The 16,199-nt window shown below is 38.3% G+C and overlaps 1 protein-coding gene across 4 annotated transcripts in view; it reads left to right on the top strand.

Annotated features, from left to right (window-relative positions):
* CSMD3 (CUB and Sushi multiple domains 3) overlaps positions 1 to 16,199 on the top strand; it is a 756,594-nt gene that overhangs the window by 243,593 nt on the left and 496,802 nt on the right. The window lies entirely within an intron of this gene.

The raw sequence follows: 16,199 nt of genomic DNA on the forward strand, positions 1-16,199 counted from the left end.
TCTGACAACTCTAGGCAGTTGCTGTGTAACACACATTGGCCCTCTGTGTCAGCTGGGGCTGGGGAAGGCTGGGAACCAAGGAGAAAAAAGCAAGCTCTGTTAAGAAAACATCAAATAGCCCGAAGATGTTTCAAGATTGTGGAAGGGGAGTTTATCATTAACATCTTTCCAGGGATGACCTCAGGATACTGATGACTCATAAACATTTTCCCCTTCTGTTTGGGAAAGAATGAAGTGCTGATCTCAGGACACAGAGGGATGCGAAAGGGTGAGCATAACACTGGAGAAAAGGGATAGATATTAGGAAGATTTCTTTTATTAAAGAAGTTACTAGTATTATTAATGAGACTTTTTGATATTTAGACTGTTAGTCTGTTAAAGCATTAATTGGACTATCAGTAAATTTTGGCTCCATATACGGGATGTTCTCTTCTGTCCCAACAAGATTTTGTGTGTAACAAGCTACACAATACTTCTGCATATATGGTCTATTGAACATCAAGTTGTAGTACCCAGCACAATGTTTTTTTGTTTGGTTAATTTATTAACACTTACCAGAAAGGCTCAAGAACAAGCTTCCTTCCCCTATTCAGGCAGTAGACTTGTAAGTATAATAATTTGCCGTATAGAATTAAAAAAAAGAAGGTGGAGAAAATAACCGGTTATGAAACAGTAAGATGTTGGCAACATTTTAAGAGAGGTAAACTATATAAGCCTTTCACAGATAATGGTCCCAGTCATTCAGTTTGACTGTTACCTAAAAAAGTAATTGGTCAGACACAAGTTGTATTCAATTCAGTTTTATTTAGAGTAGCTGTGAAAGTAGAGGGAAGAAATGTGTGGAATTCCAGGGAAAACACTCAGATATATCACGTTCATCCCTATACCTGTCCAGGGTCCTCAGCTCTTCAGCCAAGGCCCTCAGAGATCTGAGGTTCTTGAAAGAGACAGTATGCCACAGGTTTGCTTTAGCACATGCAGGAAAAAATGTCCCATGGCAGCTCTTGGTGTCCACCTTATCATAGCTTCTGGGCCACCAGAATGAGTCCCTTTGGGGGAGGCCTCACCTGCACAGCCTGATGAAGTTGGGGCTGTATCTTATTAGTGGTGCATTCAAACTCATCTGGCGCTGCTCCTTGCTGACTGCCCTGACCATGGCTTGGTCTCATCAGTTATACCAAGGAGCTGTGCAACTTGCCACAGCTTGTGTGGTAGAAAGACCCATACATTAACCATCATGTGCAGCCCAGGTGAAGTTAGTATGTATTTATATTGATTCTATGATCTGCTCAGGAAAATTGAGTTGTAAGCGTGAAGTCACTTTGTATATGAGGTATTTGCATCACATTTACGAATAATGACTCCTTCCAAGACCCTGACATCTGTATGAAAATCAGCAACTTATGATAGTAGTCCTTCAGGCAATCGGGACGGCAACACTGTCCATCAGTGTTATGTTTATTACTTGTGTCACAAACAACATATTACTCGTATCATAGGCTGACATTTCAGAGTATGAGTATTTGGAAGTCTGCTTTTACTTTTCATCATATTTCGTGTTCTGCCAAGTCAACAGATTAACTGGAAAATCTTTGACATATGAATATCTGGCTTTATAAGCTGCAATCTACTTCTTAAGTTAAAAAGTATTTCTTAATCGTGGCACTTTTCAACATTTAATATTCACAGTACTACAAACTTCCATCAATCATCAGTTGGACCTTTATTCAGTCCTTAATGATCATACAGTAGTTTCTCATAGACTTGCTTTATATGACAGTAACTTTACTTCAAAATTGAACTTTTTCCAACATTGTAAAGGCATGACAGGGCTTTCATATATTTCAAGACTGACATTTTTAAAACAAAGACTTTTTTTCATTCTTCCAGACATCATAATGAACTTGACAAAGAGTCATAGGGTGAATTATTTTTATCACTCTAGCTGAATAACTTTAAAATTCATCAATAGAATGTTAAAGTACTTTACAGAACAAGTGTTTTTTTCAAGGTAACATAATGTAGAACTTTTTTTTCCCCTTCTTTGCAAACATTGGCTTATTTAAGTTTTCATTTGTTTGTTTTATAAATCAGAAATAAGTGATTGCAGTGGAGTTTCTACCTAAAACCTTAATTTAGTTCTAAATAGCTCATTAGGTTAAATTTGAAGAATGGTAATTTACTGTTCTAAAAATAAAAAATAGCTTTTTGTCAGTCATTTGGCTGCAGTTCTGAGATATGGAAATAACAATCAAGGCTATATCTAGCTTCAAACTTGTCAATGTCCTGATTCTCAGTTAAATAAATCGCTTAGTCCTACTACAGTCAATTTTACAGGAACTGACCTTAGGAACTAGGTTTTTCACCGACTTGTGCCTTTGTAACCACTTAAAACTTGGGTGATACATTACCCTCAAACTGCTAATAAAACGTTATATTTTAGACACTTTTCTTTTGGACACTTTTCCTTTACTTTTCTGCTGCATATTTAACTTTGAGAAAGTGCCAGCTTTAGGGACAGAAGTCTTTGTCTTCTTTCCTCCTTCAAGACTGAATTAGTACTGTTTAGTTTCTCCTCTGAAAGATGTGTTCTGTCATTCCTTATGACTGGGCACTGAACTATGGCAATGCAGAAGATTAACTTAACTCCCTTCCCCTTTTGTTTTCTTTATTTATATGCTTGCTGTATTTCCAAGCTAATCTTTCTCTTACTGTGTTGTTTCTTGTTTTCATCATTTGAAGACTCAACTGGGAAACTTTGCATATTTTGATATTGTAATTACCTTTCAAATTAGTCTATTTTCTCAAGCCAGTCTGTTATCTCATGAGATGGTCAATTCCTGAATCACCCAGGGAATTAATGACTTGAATGTACTGGATGCACACACAAGACCAGCCCTGATACCCAGCTACAGCTTGAGTTTCGCACATACAATTACATGAAAAATTCCACTTACATAAAAATTCTATAGCTTCTGTCACAGAGATGTCTCATTAAGTCTTTTTCTGTAATACAGATACACCAATATTGTATATGTTAATGCTGCATAAATGTAAGCTGCAATTAAAATTCTAGGAAATCCACAGTTCTAAAAATACTTACTTTCATATTACTTGAGTATTTATATTGGAAATACTTTCACAAAAGAACAATTTACAGGCAATTATCCATCTTGTTGACCTATCTTGTTATCCAAAGATAACTGAAAATATCTATTAGCATGTAACATTTATTTGCTATCTTCAACAAAATTCAAATCTTGAGTTCTCATTTTAGACAGCAATAGATTTTGTAAGAGATAGAAGAGGGTTTTTTTGGCTGTTTGACAATATATGTCACAGTGTCCTTGCTCTGAAATGATTTAATACAATTTGGATAGAACACTTCCAGGAAAAAAAACAAAACAAAACAGTGAGGAAGAAAAAAGCCAGTACTCAAAGTTGTCATGCAATAGACATTCACATTTATAATGATTGCCATTAAGACCCATTAATCTCATCACCGGAATTGGAAACATAAAGAATATTGATAGGCGTAATCATACAAAAAAACTTACTTATTTAGTGCTTGACCAAAAGGTTAATGGTTAGGTTGGTGTCTGAACCTCAGTGTAAACATCTTACTTAACTGGGTTGACGGAACGAGAGGGATATGTTAACTTAATCGTTAAATCCTTCAGGATCTTTCAAATCAAGCAATGTGTTAAATATTCAATTAGTTTCAACTTTGCTTCTTTAGTGTAAATCTGGTTCTTCCTAAACAGATCTGGATTTATTAAATCAGAGACCTGAGTTTTAGTCTTCTATCCACAAATGAGTGTCCTTACATCTACATTGTGGGGTGGATCTTTTTACAAAGATGTTCATTATGAAGCTTGTTAAAAGAGTTCTTCTTTCATGGGATCAAGGCAATCATGGAGAACAAAGGAAAGGATGCTAGGAGTCTTTGATTATGAGTGTATTTTGTATACAAGTATGGGAAACACAATAAGCTGTAAGTAGTTGATACTTCACATTTGTGTTTAATACACCCGCTCCCTAATTTAATCAAAATTTAATAAAAACAGATAAGTTACTGGTCAGGCGCTGTTCTGTTGGGTAGGTCTTTCCTTTCAAGGGGGTGGGAGGCTACCATCTTTTGTAGCTTTTGTATTATGCTATGTAAGTATTAAGCCCCACTAGCATGTACATGTACATGAACAATGCATGATAGGCCTTATCAAAATATGTGATACTTTGCCCTTTTTTAAATCAAAGCTTATTATAAAGCAGTTCTATTTCAACAAGCAAATAATTCCAATGAGAAAGATTCCACACAGCTGCAGTTAGCACCAAAACAAGCAGTTAAGATTTTGTAGTGCACATGTATGAGTGATGAGATCTATGTATGCACCTAGTCATGCTAGGATGTAAGTCTGTGTTAGCCTAAGGCTTTGGTAGTATTAGAATGGGTTTCAGCGGTGTTATAGATGGGGTATAGACCTCAAATTCCTTTTTGATCAATTCAATTTCTGTGAATCTCCTGGCTTGTGAGGAAATGTAGGAACTATATGCTCCATGAAAAAGTTTTATGTGAAAAACTTTGCTGTATATTTTCCCAACAAAAATACTTCTATTTGGAATATTTTTGGACACGTTTAATACCTAAACTAAGGTTTGTATTAGTGGGGCTTGCGTGCTTGTTACTTGATAATGATCTTTCTTCAAAATTAAAATGCACATGTTTTGCAAATCAGTTTCACTAACATCAGAATACCTAATTCAGTGTCACTAATTTCTGCTCCAAACAAATAAGTAACACACAAAGCTTAAATTCTGCTACCATTCCATACAGATTCAAACATAATAAAATAGAATTGGGCACTTAGAGTGAGGACTGCCTATTTGACTCTCTTTTATCTCCTACCCCTTATATTCGTATTTTGTAGTGTCTATATCCTTCCCTTGAAATTTTTACATATTTGTTCACTGATCTGATTTTGAGCTTTGACTGGACCTTTGCAATCTGGGTACTTTTTGTCTCTCTTCATACCTGTAGCCTAAATTACTGCTTTTGTTTGTATATTATACACTGTATTTTATCTGACTAAACCAGAATAAACTTCTGAGCCACTTCTTAACAAGATGGCAAAGACAATCATTGCACATAAGCAATGTATGAAAAAGAAAACAGCAGTATGAATGAAAGTAGTTGTAAAATAGTTTGGCCATCATTTCTGGAAGAATGAGGAATACCATATCTGTGAAATTTGTACAAAATCAAGCATTTTTTTCTTATCATTTGTGTCTTCTACTAATCCTCTCTTTGTCACCGGGCTTTAAAGAAAGAGACAGTTCTTTCTGTTTTAATTTGTTTGTAAGATCTATAGTTTTAGAAGATTTTTAGTAATTAAGGAGAGTTTGGTTACATTAACAAGACAGGGATTTTTAAACTACTTGGCAAGATTATAGCTAGCTGGCAATGTGCATTTCAAATGTTAAAATAAGCGTATAGTATTTTATGATATGTCATTATGTCTCTGGAAGAAATGGAGGATATGCATGTTACAGATGTACAACTAACCAAATCCAACAGGTGTTAAAACTCAGATTTATTCTTCAGCAAAAGTTAGTTAGAAGTCCGGTAACATTTTATAAAACCACAGGCTCAATGATGTAAAGAGAATTAATACTACACAGCCGACTCAAGAATCCCCAAGATTTAAAGTGATGGCTCAAAATGCGCGTATCACTCACCTAAGAGCTGAGGGCTCTCTCCCTCGAGGATTTACCTCGGGTGGTGCCCCGACCCGAGGGGGAGTCCCTGACTGCAGACCCGCTGCTCCGAGGAGGACTGCCAACATGTCCTCCGGCAGGACCCCGTTTATACCCCTGTTGAATCTGACCTGTGGCCTTTTAATTCTATTGGCTAGGAGGGTCACCTCGGTGTACCTGGCGCATCTCGACTGGCCAGTTCAAATTTCAACCTGCGGCCTCCAGGGTTTCCTTTCCCTTCTCCCTGCCTGGAGAAGTTTTGTTTCCTGCTGGCAGGATGGGGGGGGGGGGGGGTGGCGGGGGAATGTACTGCCACAATCCACCCTGTGACCACAGTCATGATTCGACTAGTTTCTTTGGAGTGGTGGTACAGTCACCTCTTGCCTCCAAAGTTAAAAGGGGGCGCAGTTTGGTGAGTTTGACGCTCATTGTGGGTCATTATTCCCTTCTGGTCTAGAATTAAAGTGGAATATCGAACACAGGAATATTCAGTGTATGGACAGTTTAAAGGAGTATACTTAACCGTTAGTACAGGCTTCACTACCAAGCATTTGATAGAACTTATTGCAATATAGATTACAGTAATCATAACTACAAGCATTATTTAAGATTAGAGAAGGCTGGTTGCCCACCCTGTGAAAGAAAATCTGAACATATCAAAACTTTTCCCAACCAGTTGGTCCCTGGTGCAGAAGCAATTGTCTCTGAGTCTCTTGCTGTATTCTCTCATTGATTTAGTCTTAAAGCCACATTGACACATTTGGAGTGAACACAGCAGTTGTCCATTGCCATGTTCAAAACTTTACATATACCCTTCTCTTTTTTTGGCATCTAATCCAATACAGCCCAATTTTTGATAGTCATTTTACTGATATGTTATAACCGATTGTTTGAGAGTCCCCAAATTGTTAGATGTAGCGTTGGCTAAGGTTGATAGCTGTAAACTCAGTTCTAGGGTGCTCTATCGATGTTCCTTGAGTAACATACAGTTGCCCCCATGGAATTTCAGGGCATAGCGTAGTACCGTTCCAACTCCACCCTGTGATCCCATGGGTTAGTTGGAGGATATAGTCACATCTGGTGTTTCATACTGAACTAGCATTTACTGCACCTGGTGACCAGCTATAAACAACATGAGTATAACCTCCTACCCCATCCAAACTGAACCTCCAACTATAATTGTTACATTGCTCTCATGCAAGGTCAAGGACTCGCGATATATTAATGTCCATCATTTTGCCACGACATTATCATCCAGATCTTCACCATCCATGCCTGTCACCGTCATCACTGTCAGCAAAAGGACTGGAATGACTCGTTCCTTCACGGTCCTGTAAAAAAGCACAAACTAGTCCTCGGTCTTAAAACCGGGTCACAGGGTTAGAAGTCCGGTATTATCCACTGGGCATTGATGTGGTGAGTCTTTCCACTCCCATGAGATGGTCTCAGAAGACCAATGTAATCAACCTGCCACATGCTCCAAAGAGCCTTGCCTTGTCTGATATGCTGGGCCAGAGCTTGGTTTGGGTGATTAGCTTTAAGCCTTATTCGGCATTGCGGGCAAGCTGTAAGAATTGCTTCACAGGTTTTCATAGACACTGCCCAACCCCGAGATCAGCATTCATAATAGAGATCTGCTTTCCCTGAACAGCCTCATTTGATATGCAACCATTCTGCTAGTCTATTCCAATCTTCCTTCTCACTGGTGACCATCCTGATTTGGGCCAGGTGGTCCACCTGTTAATTCCATTTCGCAGCTGGGGTTCCATCCCAAGCATGTCCTTCACCCATCCCACCTTTAAAGGTCAGGATCTCCCTATTGCCAGGAGACGTTGCCAGTCCTCTGTCTTCCGCACTTTCGCATGACCTACTTCCCACTTACTAGATTCCCACTGACATATCCACACTGTAGCACCCTTAAAGGTTGCATAAGAGTCAGTATAGATGATGGTAGCACCATTCTCTACGGCCAGTAATAAAGCCCGTAGTTTTCCTACTTGTGCACTACCTTCACCCTCTTCCTCGACTGTCTTCCCGGTACCAATCTCCAGCGCCACTGCTTTATATTGCCATTTTGATCCCACTCGACAGGCAGATGCATCCATGAACCACACTCCCTGCACATCTGAGCCTGCCACGAATTCGGGTGCCTCCTCAATCGGAGAAGGTTTATACGGTTGACCCAGCAAGGCTGGGTCAGGGTTCACAGATTGCTGTAGTTTGAAAACCTTAGTCAGACCCTCCTTTAGTGGGAGCAATTGGCTTATTCTTTCTAGGTATGCATACTATTTTCTAACTGTGGCCTTTTGGGCTACTCCCTCTGGAGGAGGTGACCCACTGAAGATTGAATTTGAGAGTGGGAAAGGACCCTGTACTATAACATCCTGTGAAGTACGCAGCATTTCAGCCTCTTTAACTGCTCTAGTGAGGGAAAGAGTCCCCTTCTCCCAATCTGAATATCGTCGCTCCATCTCTTTAAATGCTTGGAAGAGAATAATAAAGGCCGGGCTGGTCCCTGTGGCCCCTTTTGAAACACGCCACAGTATGAGGCATGTTCAGCAAATCCCCATTCCACCCTTAAAGGATCTCGTGGGTGCAATGGACCTAGTCTCTGATAAGCCTTAAGCTCATCTTTCAGAGTGTTAAGGGCTTCCGTATGTTGCAAAGTCCAATCCCATTTTCTGTTTTTTCGGAGCAAGTCATAGAGAGGGTGGGCAACCACTGACGTAATACTTGGGACGGCAGAAGTTAATGGTGGGGTATTACTGTTCAATCTTTTATAATCAATTGTTAGTCGCCACCTTCCAGCTGATTTACGGACTGGCCAAACAGGAGAATTATAAGGAGAATGTGTGCAACTGATGATCTCTCTTTTCTCCAGATCATTAATTACTTCCAAAATGCCCCATTTGTCTGTGGCTGGAAGTGGGTATTGAGGGACACGGGTTACCTTAGATTGCGGTAGTGCAGGAGCAACCTGCAATGTTCTTACATGAATAGCCTCTGCCTCCCTGCCCCCGAAGCTCCATCCATGGGTAGATACCATTGTCTGCCTGCCAACACATCAAATCCCAGTATATTTCCCTCATAGGGGCTTAAAGCCACCTCCACAGCTGTCATTCTTTTTTCCCCAGGTAGCCAAAGTTGGGTTTGAGCTATGGGGCATTTTTCTGTTGCCCCTGTCACTCCTATAATGTTTATAGCCTTTCTTGATGGTTTAATTCCCAGCTCACTGGGATCTGCCGCATCTCAACTGGCCAGTTCAAATTTCAACCTGCGGCCTCCAGGGTTTCCTTCCCCTTCTCCCTTCCTGGAGAAGTTTTGTTTCCTGCTGGCAGGATGGGGGGGGGGGGTGGGCGGGGGAATGTACTGCCACGGTGCACTATGCTATTAAAAAACCCAAACAAGCCAACCCTGAATTCCACTTTGCAACATAAGGTGGGAATTATGTGTTAGATTTTTGAAGGAGAATAAAATACTAATTGACTTCACTGGATCAGTTAGCCTAAAGCAGAGTGATTTTTGAAAATTGCCTCCTAAATAGTGCAGAAAAGAAGGGGAGGGAGGCACAATGTTGTAATGAAGTGCAAGAAGAATAAAATTTTGATTCTCAAAAATATTAGTGCCTTATTTCTTCTGTAAACTGTGATTTACCCACAGTCTCAAGCCAAATAAGATGTAAAGATGGGAACTGACAGATCTGCATGCATAGCCTTACACTTTTACTAATGCCTTGACTAGCAACAAAGTTGCATTATTTCAGTAAGCACTTCTTTTTTAAAATACATTTTACATTAGATAACAGACTATCTAATGTAAATGTTGTTAACTACACATAGTAGTGAGATACTTTAAATCTCTGGTTCACAATCAATGATCTGAAGATTCTCCATGAGCATTTCTAAGAGTTTATGGAAGACAACTGCAGAAGGGAAGCCTACTGTCTGTTGACTTAAATTTGCTATGCAGGATTCTGTGCCGTTGGAGGGGGAGCTACATCTTTTGAACTATAAAAAAAGATGAGACAGCTGCATTTCCTTTATGGCAGATATGGTGTTTTTCTTTGAATTTTAGGAAAATATTGTAGATGATGCAGTGTAGCTATGCTTGGAATAGTAGCTGGCACCAAAGTAGGTTGGACTGCCAATGCATTATGGTAATGGTGAACAGCTTTATAATTTGCTGAGAAGATAAATTGACGTGGGAAAAGGGGCCATTATATGAGCAGAATAAGCAATCATTTTCTGCCAGTTGCCATTATAAATTCTGTCAGCTTGCAAATCTACTTTCTGGGAACAATCCCATAGAAATCATGAACTGTAAAGATCAGAGTTTAGGAACTCAGATGATATCAGCATGTGCTTAGTTAGAATAATCTTAAGTATAACCTATTGCTGTCAAGGATAGATGTGTTAATAAATAATTGATTTGATAGGTAAACTTAACTAGATATTAGCTATTTTAAAAATAAAACTAGTCTTTTACCATAAGCATATTTAAATGGCTAGGGTGATGTTTTCTGATGCCTTGGACAATAAACTTGCAGTTTATTTTTCACATGTTTTTGTGATTATCAAAGAGAAACCTGATTATAGGCAGAATATATACTAGTCAAAATAGGTGCTAAGAAATGTGTTTTACAGCCTTTTTTTTGGTTCAGTTGTTCAGTAAGACCTCTTCCAGTAATAGGTTTATTCTCAAATATGTAAGCAGTGAAAGGTTGTTGCCTTTATATTGCTTAACAATTAGTTGCAGGGTAAGAATTTAAATAAAAGACCTATTTTGTCTTGCAACATTAGGTAATAGTATTATGCAGAGAAACAGCTGTACCAAAAAGGACAGCTAATTAAACCTCTACCTTCCAAAAACCAAGCATCAGACTAAGTGTCGTGGTTTAACCCCAGCCAGCAACTAAGCACCACGCAGCCGCTCACTCACTCCCCCCCCCACCCAGTGGGATGGGGGAGAAAATCGGGAAAAAGAAGCAAAACCCACGGGTTGAGATAAGAACAGTTCAATAGAACAGAAAAGAAGAAACTAATAATGATAACGATAACACTAATAAAATGACAACAGCAATAATGAAAGGATTGGAATGTACAAATGATGCACAGTGCAATTGCTCACCACCCGCCGACCAGCACCTAGCAAGTCCCCAAGCGGCGATTCCCCGCCCCCACTTCCCAGTTCCTATACTAGATGGGACGTCACATGGTATGGAATACCCTGTTGGCCACTTTGGGTCAGCTGCCCCGGCTGTGTCCTGTGCCAACTTCTTGTGCCCCTCCAGCTTTCTCGCTGGCTGGGCATGAGAAGCTGAAAAATCCCTGACATTAGTCTAAACACTACTAGCAACAACTGAAAACATCAGTGTTATCAACATTCTTCACATACTGAACTCAAAACATAGCACCGTACCAGCTACTGGGAAGACAGTTAACTCTATCCCAGCTGAAACTAGGACTCTAAGGTATACTTCTTATGTTTGTAACAAGATATTTGTAACAACTCAAGTCACTTTATGGCTGTTAGAAAATGTGTTTCATGCTGAAATTCACAGTTACAATGCAGAAAGATTTCATGTTTTCTAATCAAAAGGTGTAGGCTTCTGCTTTTTATGCTTGTTACAGTGCAGTTCTCACTTTAATCAGTACAGAGCAATGTGCAAATGCAATTTAATAGCTAGCTAGAACAATGTACCGTATAGTAAAGCTAAACAGAAAAGGAAATTAATCTGTTTTGGGGAGGGTTTTTTCATGAAATTCTGGATATCAGTATTGTATATAACTTTATGAAATTTCCAATAGTTTGGAAGAAAACATTTTGATACTGCCTGGGTGGCAAATCAGAAAAAGAGAGCTAAAAGGCCCACCAAGCCCAACAGCTGAATAACCAGGCAGTTAGGGGGCCCATTGCTAGCCTGGCAGCCGTACAGCAAAGAAGCACCAGGCTAACCAGCTGGCAAAACAGCTAAGCAGCTGACTGGCCAATAAGTGATACAAGCAGGCTGCTTCTTTGGCTTTACTTAAAGGTTTCACCAGAATGAAAATTTCTATAGATCTTACTGACTGTCACAATTTTATATCACAAATACCAATTTGATATTAAAATTATTTGGTAATAAAATGATAAATAAATGAGAACAATTCATTGATATAAAAATGAGTGTTTCCCCTATTAACACAAACTAAGAAGGATGCTTTGCTTAGACAAATGATTAGGGTGGATCTTCAGAACTGGAATCTCTCTCTGCCAGAGGCTGTGTGTACCACTAAAATCCAGATTCATGGGGGAATTTGGGTGTCAAAAAACCATAAATAATCTTGGAAGAGAGTTGGAGAGCTGAGGTTTCCTTTTTGTCTCTTTTGCCTACACCCTAACCTTTGCAGACTAGAACACTTTTCATTTTCCTTCTGGCTTGATGAATACTTTGTTCCTTTCACAGAATGGCACATCAGTGATACAAATGGTAGAAAGTGCACATAAATGAATACACGTATTTGTATTGAAAGTGCCTCTCTCTATACATGTCATCTTGTGTCGAGGACAATGACCTTAAGTTACATTTTTGGATTCCTAAACCTTTGTCTGAAACAAGGATTAAACTGGTATGTTCAGTTTCCTGGATGCGTGCTCTAACTTCTTAATTGGCAATATACATTAAAAAAAAAAAAAGAAAAAAAAAAACAGGAGACACCATAAGTAGTGTTTCTGATTATGTTTTGCATACTTTGTATTAGGGATAGTATTACTGATAGACTTGAGCCTGTCAGAGGACTACACGGAATACCTAGATTTTACATACCAGCTGGTATGAAACCATTGTTCCTTGGAGTGGTGTATTTACAGGCTCATGCAGAAATGACTGGCAATTCTGTGGGGCAGTGGTGAGGGGGGACACCAAAAAAGAGGTACTAATACAAGAACTAATGCTAACACTAACTAATACAATACTAACCATTACTAGTACAAGAACTTCCTTATCCATTTCCACATCCTTTTGCAATCTCATAGCAGTATTTCTTTTTTTTTTTAACATCACCATCCAAATTCCTTGGATCTAGAATTTTGAGTAAATTTCTTAAGCTTGAAAAAGTTAGATTTTATATGTTCTCCAACTGAAATGAATAAGATCAGCTAGTGTGTTTCTACAGTATAAAAACATTCTAAAGCAAGTATTTGAAGGAGCTTTCATAGCCTGTGGTGCCAGTCAAGCATTTTGTCATTTATATTAGTGCCTGAGGGAAAGAGGGTGCTAACACAGTTTCAGAAATTTGGAAAGTGGTCTTAAACATATTCTGTTTTCAGATAGCATGGTTGGGAAAAGATGGAGAGAATGTTACCTTTAAACTGTTATACTTTCTAAAGTCTTCCTCACAAAATAATACCTACACAAGCTTATTAGTAATTTATTTAAGAAGTATTTTTTTTTCCCACTTAAAAAATCACTTGTAGATTACTTGCTTTATTATGGCTATGGTTGACTCTAAATACACCTTGATCATTGTCTCTAAGAACACTAAACCAACTGAAAATCTGGAAATGATTAATGGTAGAGCTAGGCACATTCCTTAGGGCTGACACCCAAAAGAAATTTGGTTTACCTTGAGAATGGAAGCAATTTTTTTCAGTGGTATGAAGGTCTCTTGCCCATCCACCTCTGGCACAATTTTGAGGTAAGGCCATAATTATGTGGGGAAATCAGAACTACTTCCTGATCTAGGAACCGTGTACACACTAATGAAATACTGAGAAAAACGAGTGTTGAGTACAGGTTGAAAAGGAAAAAAACTGCCTTCCAAGCCTTTAGGTAAGCAAGAGAACCCCTGACATTTAGCATTAATTAATATTTTCCATGTTGAGTTTTTATGCTTTAGGTTTCCATCTCACCTGTAATCTAAAGGACAGGCAGAAAAAGCTTCTCTGCCATAGTATTTTGTGAATGATTGTTGAGCACAACAGAAATACTACTATGTTATTTCAGTTAGCCCTGCATAAGAGTTAAAAAAGTCTGAATAAGATGTCCTGAGTTTTGTCTTTGAAGGAGTAAATGAATTGGTTTTAGAATAAGCTCATCAATACCTTTCAGCGTCTGCAAATGCACTTGTACTACTCACCCAATGAACAATTTTGAAGGGATAAAACCATTGAAAACTGGACTTCTGGTCATTGTAAAAGGAGGATCATAACTCAAGGTCAAAAATACAGTCTCCAAGTCAACCCAAAATCTCTAGCTAAATTTTTAATTGAATTTTTTGAAATCCATAGAATAGATAACAGGAGTTTTCTTGCTTGGGGTTATCAAAGGTATCACACATAGTATCCCATGCATCATTTTTAATAAAACAGACCACTAAGGGAAAGAATGAATAAAAGCTCTAATATTAGTTTTATACAAGACAAGATTGTTCTGTATAAACTATTTATTGATACTTGCCAGTTTGTTTTATTGGCTCTTAGCCACCTCCCTCCCCAACCCTACCTCCCCAGCTCTCAAACCCAAGTGTTACAGAAGGGGAGATTTGTACAGAAGCTTACTCCTCGCTTAACCTCAAGTCATAAAATGAAACAGAAATCTTTCCATTGAGGGACCTAAGAACGCATTTAGTGAGTAAGGGGCTATTGCACATTAAAAAGAAGTATGCTTTAAATTAAAATAACGTGATCATATGTTAGAGGAGGGACTGCTATCAAATGAAACATGCAGTTTCCCTGGGTTGGTTGTCATAAGCAGAAATTAAATCTAGGGTTCTGCATCTAAAAAAAATTAATTTTCACAGCCTGAGCTGACCAGCTTATTAGTTCCAAGTCACGATGAGCTCAAATTCAGGTCTAGGCACTGTATGAGGACAAAGAAACAAAGAACAAAAATTTGGTCTCTAGAGACTTGCCATTACTTTCTTGAATTTACTGTTAATTTGCATTACTATTTTAGCTAGCTGTGCTCTTGCATATTGCTATCACAATATGATTCCAAACCTTGAAACAAACATTAAGCCACAAAATAACACTTGGGAAGTGGTTTGAACTTCAGATGGGCAAATGCTGTTGTGGACAAGGGTATACACTGACAGTGTGCAAAGAATAGAAGTTTAGAGGATGCCACTGTTCTGGTTGAAGCTTTGCTCTATTACTGGTGATAGTCCCAACACTTAATGTAATAAGTTTATTTTCAGAAATCCTTTTTACAGAATTTGAGATATCTAATGAGACTATGTTGACACAACTTGAAGTGGAATAGAGTAAAAATATTTTATTTACATGGCAAAATATTTTGTTTTGATTTAATTTTCTTAGTTTTGAGTGTATCACTTGTATTTGTTAAGATTATCATATTCATCTAACTTTCCTACAAAGATTTTCATAGGACAGCTGCAAAAAACCCCACTTAACACTAAAATAAAAATGAAGTAGTATTTTAGCACAGAGCACTGCCTAAAAGTCTTCAGACTTTGATAAGGAATTTTAAAATGTCAAATTTGTTTCTACTTGAAACAAGAAAAACATGCCTTTTTAAAGAAAACTCAAAGGTTTCTCATTTGATAAAGGGGGGTAGGGGAGGACTGTGCATTCCAAAAGACTATGTGCAGCCATTCACCAGGCAATGCTGATTAGATTTTAGTTGTAAAAGCCAGAGCTCTGAACTTGCATGTTTTTTCTTACAATTTTCTGTTAGTTGCTGGTCTGATACGTGATTGAAGTTGCTTTCCCTCTCTGTGCATGAGTTTCTCTGTCTGTAAAATGGAGATAACAATATTGATAATGACATTATTGCATTTTGCAAAGCCATCTCAAAGGTTAGATGAAAAGTCCTTTGTAAAAGCAAGGAATCTGCTCATTCTCTCACTTGTGCATTGCTTGAATAGCTTTATGACCTGTTTCATTACAGACTTTCATCTTCTTTTCTTTTTTTTTTCTTCTTTTTTTAAAAAATAGAATAGGAATCCACAATGTCTGAACATAAAATGGTATTCTTGTTGGCTAGTATTTTATTCTAACTACAGGAAGAGCTCTGTTTAGAAATAAATGGAAGGACATAGATAAGTATGTTGACATCCTGAAGATGTGACTTATCTTTCTGGTCTTGGTGACAAACATAATAATAAAAAAATATTACCTCTAATTCAGTCCTTCCAAATGAGCAAGTCAAGATGGAAGAGTACAGTAATTGGAGTAACATCCTGATATTAAAAAACAAACAGATAAACAACAAAAAATATCCAGATAATTTTGTATTCTGGGTCTAGTGGCTTGGAGTTAATTTTCTTCATAGAAGCCCATACGGTGCTGTGGTTTGGATTTGTGACTAAACCAGAGTTGATAACACACCAGTGTTTTGGCTCTTGCTGAGCAGTGCTTGCACAGCATCAAGGCTTTCTTTCCCCCCCCACCTCTGTCCCCACAGTGAGTAGTCCAGGGATAGACATGATGCTGGGAAGGGACAA

This window comes from Aquila chrysaetos, chromosome 4 (assembly GCF_900496995.4).
Source record: "Aquila chrysaetos chrysaetos chromosome 4, bAquChr1.4, whole genome shotgun sequence".
Lineage (NCBI taxonomy): Eukaryota > Metazoa > Chordata > Aves > Accipitriformes > Accipitridae > Aquila > Aquila chrysaetos.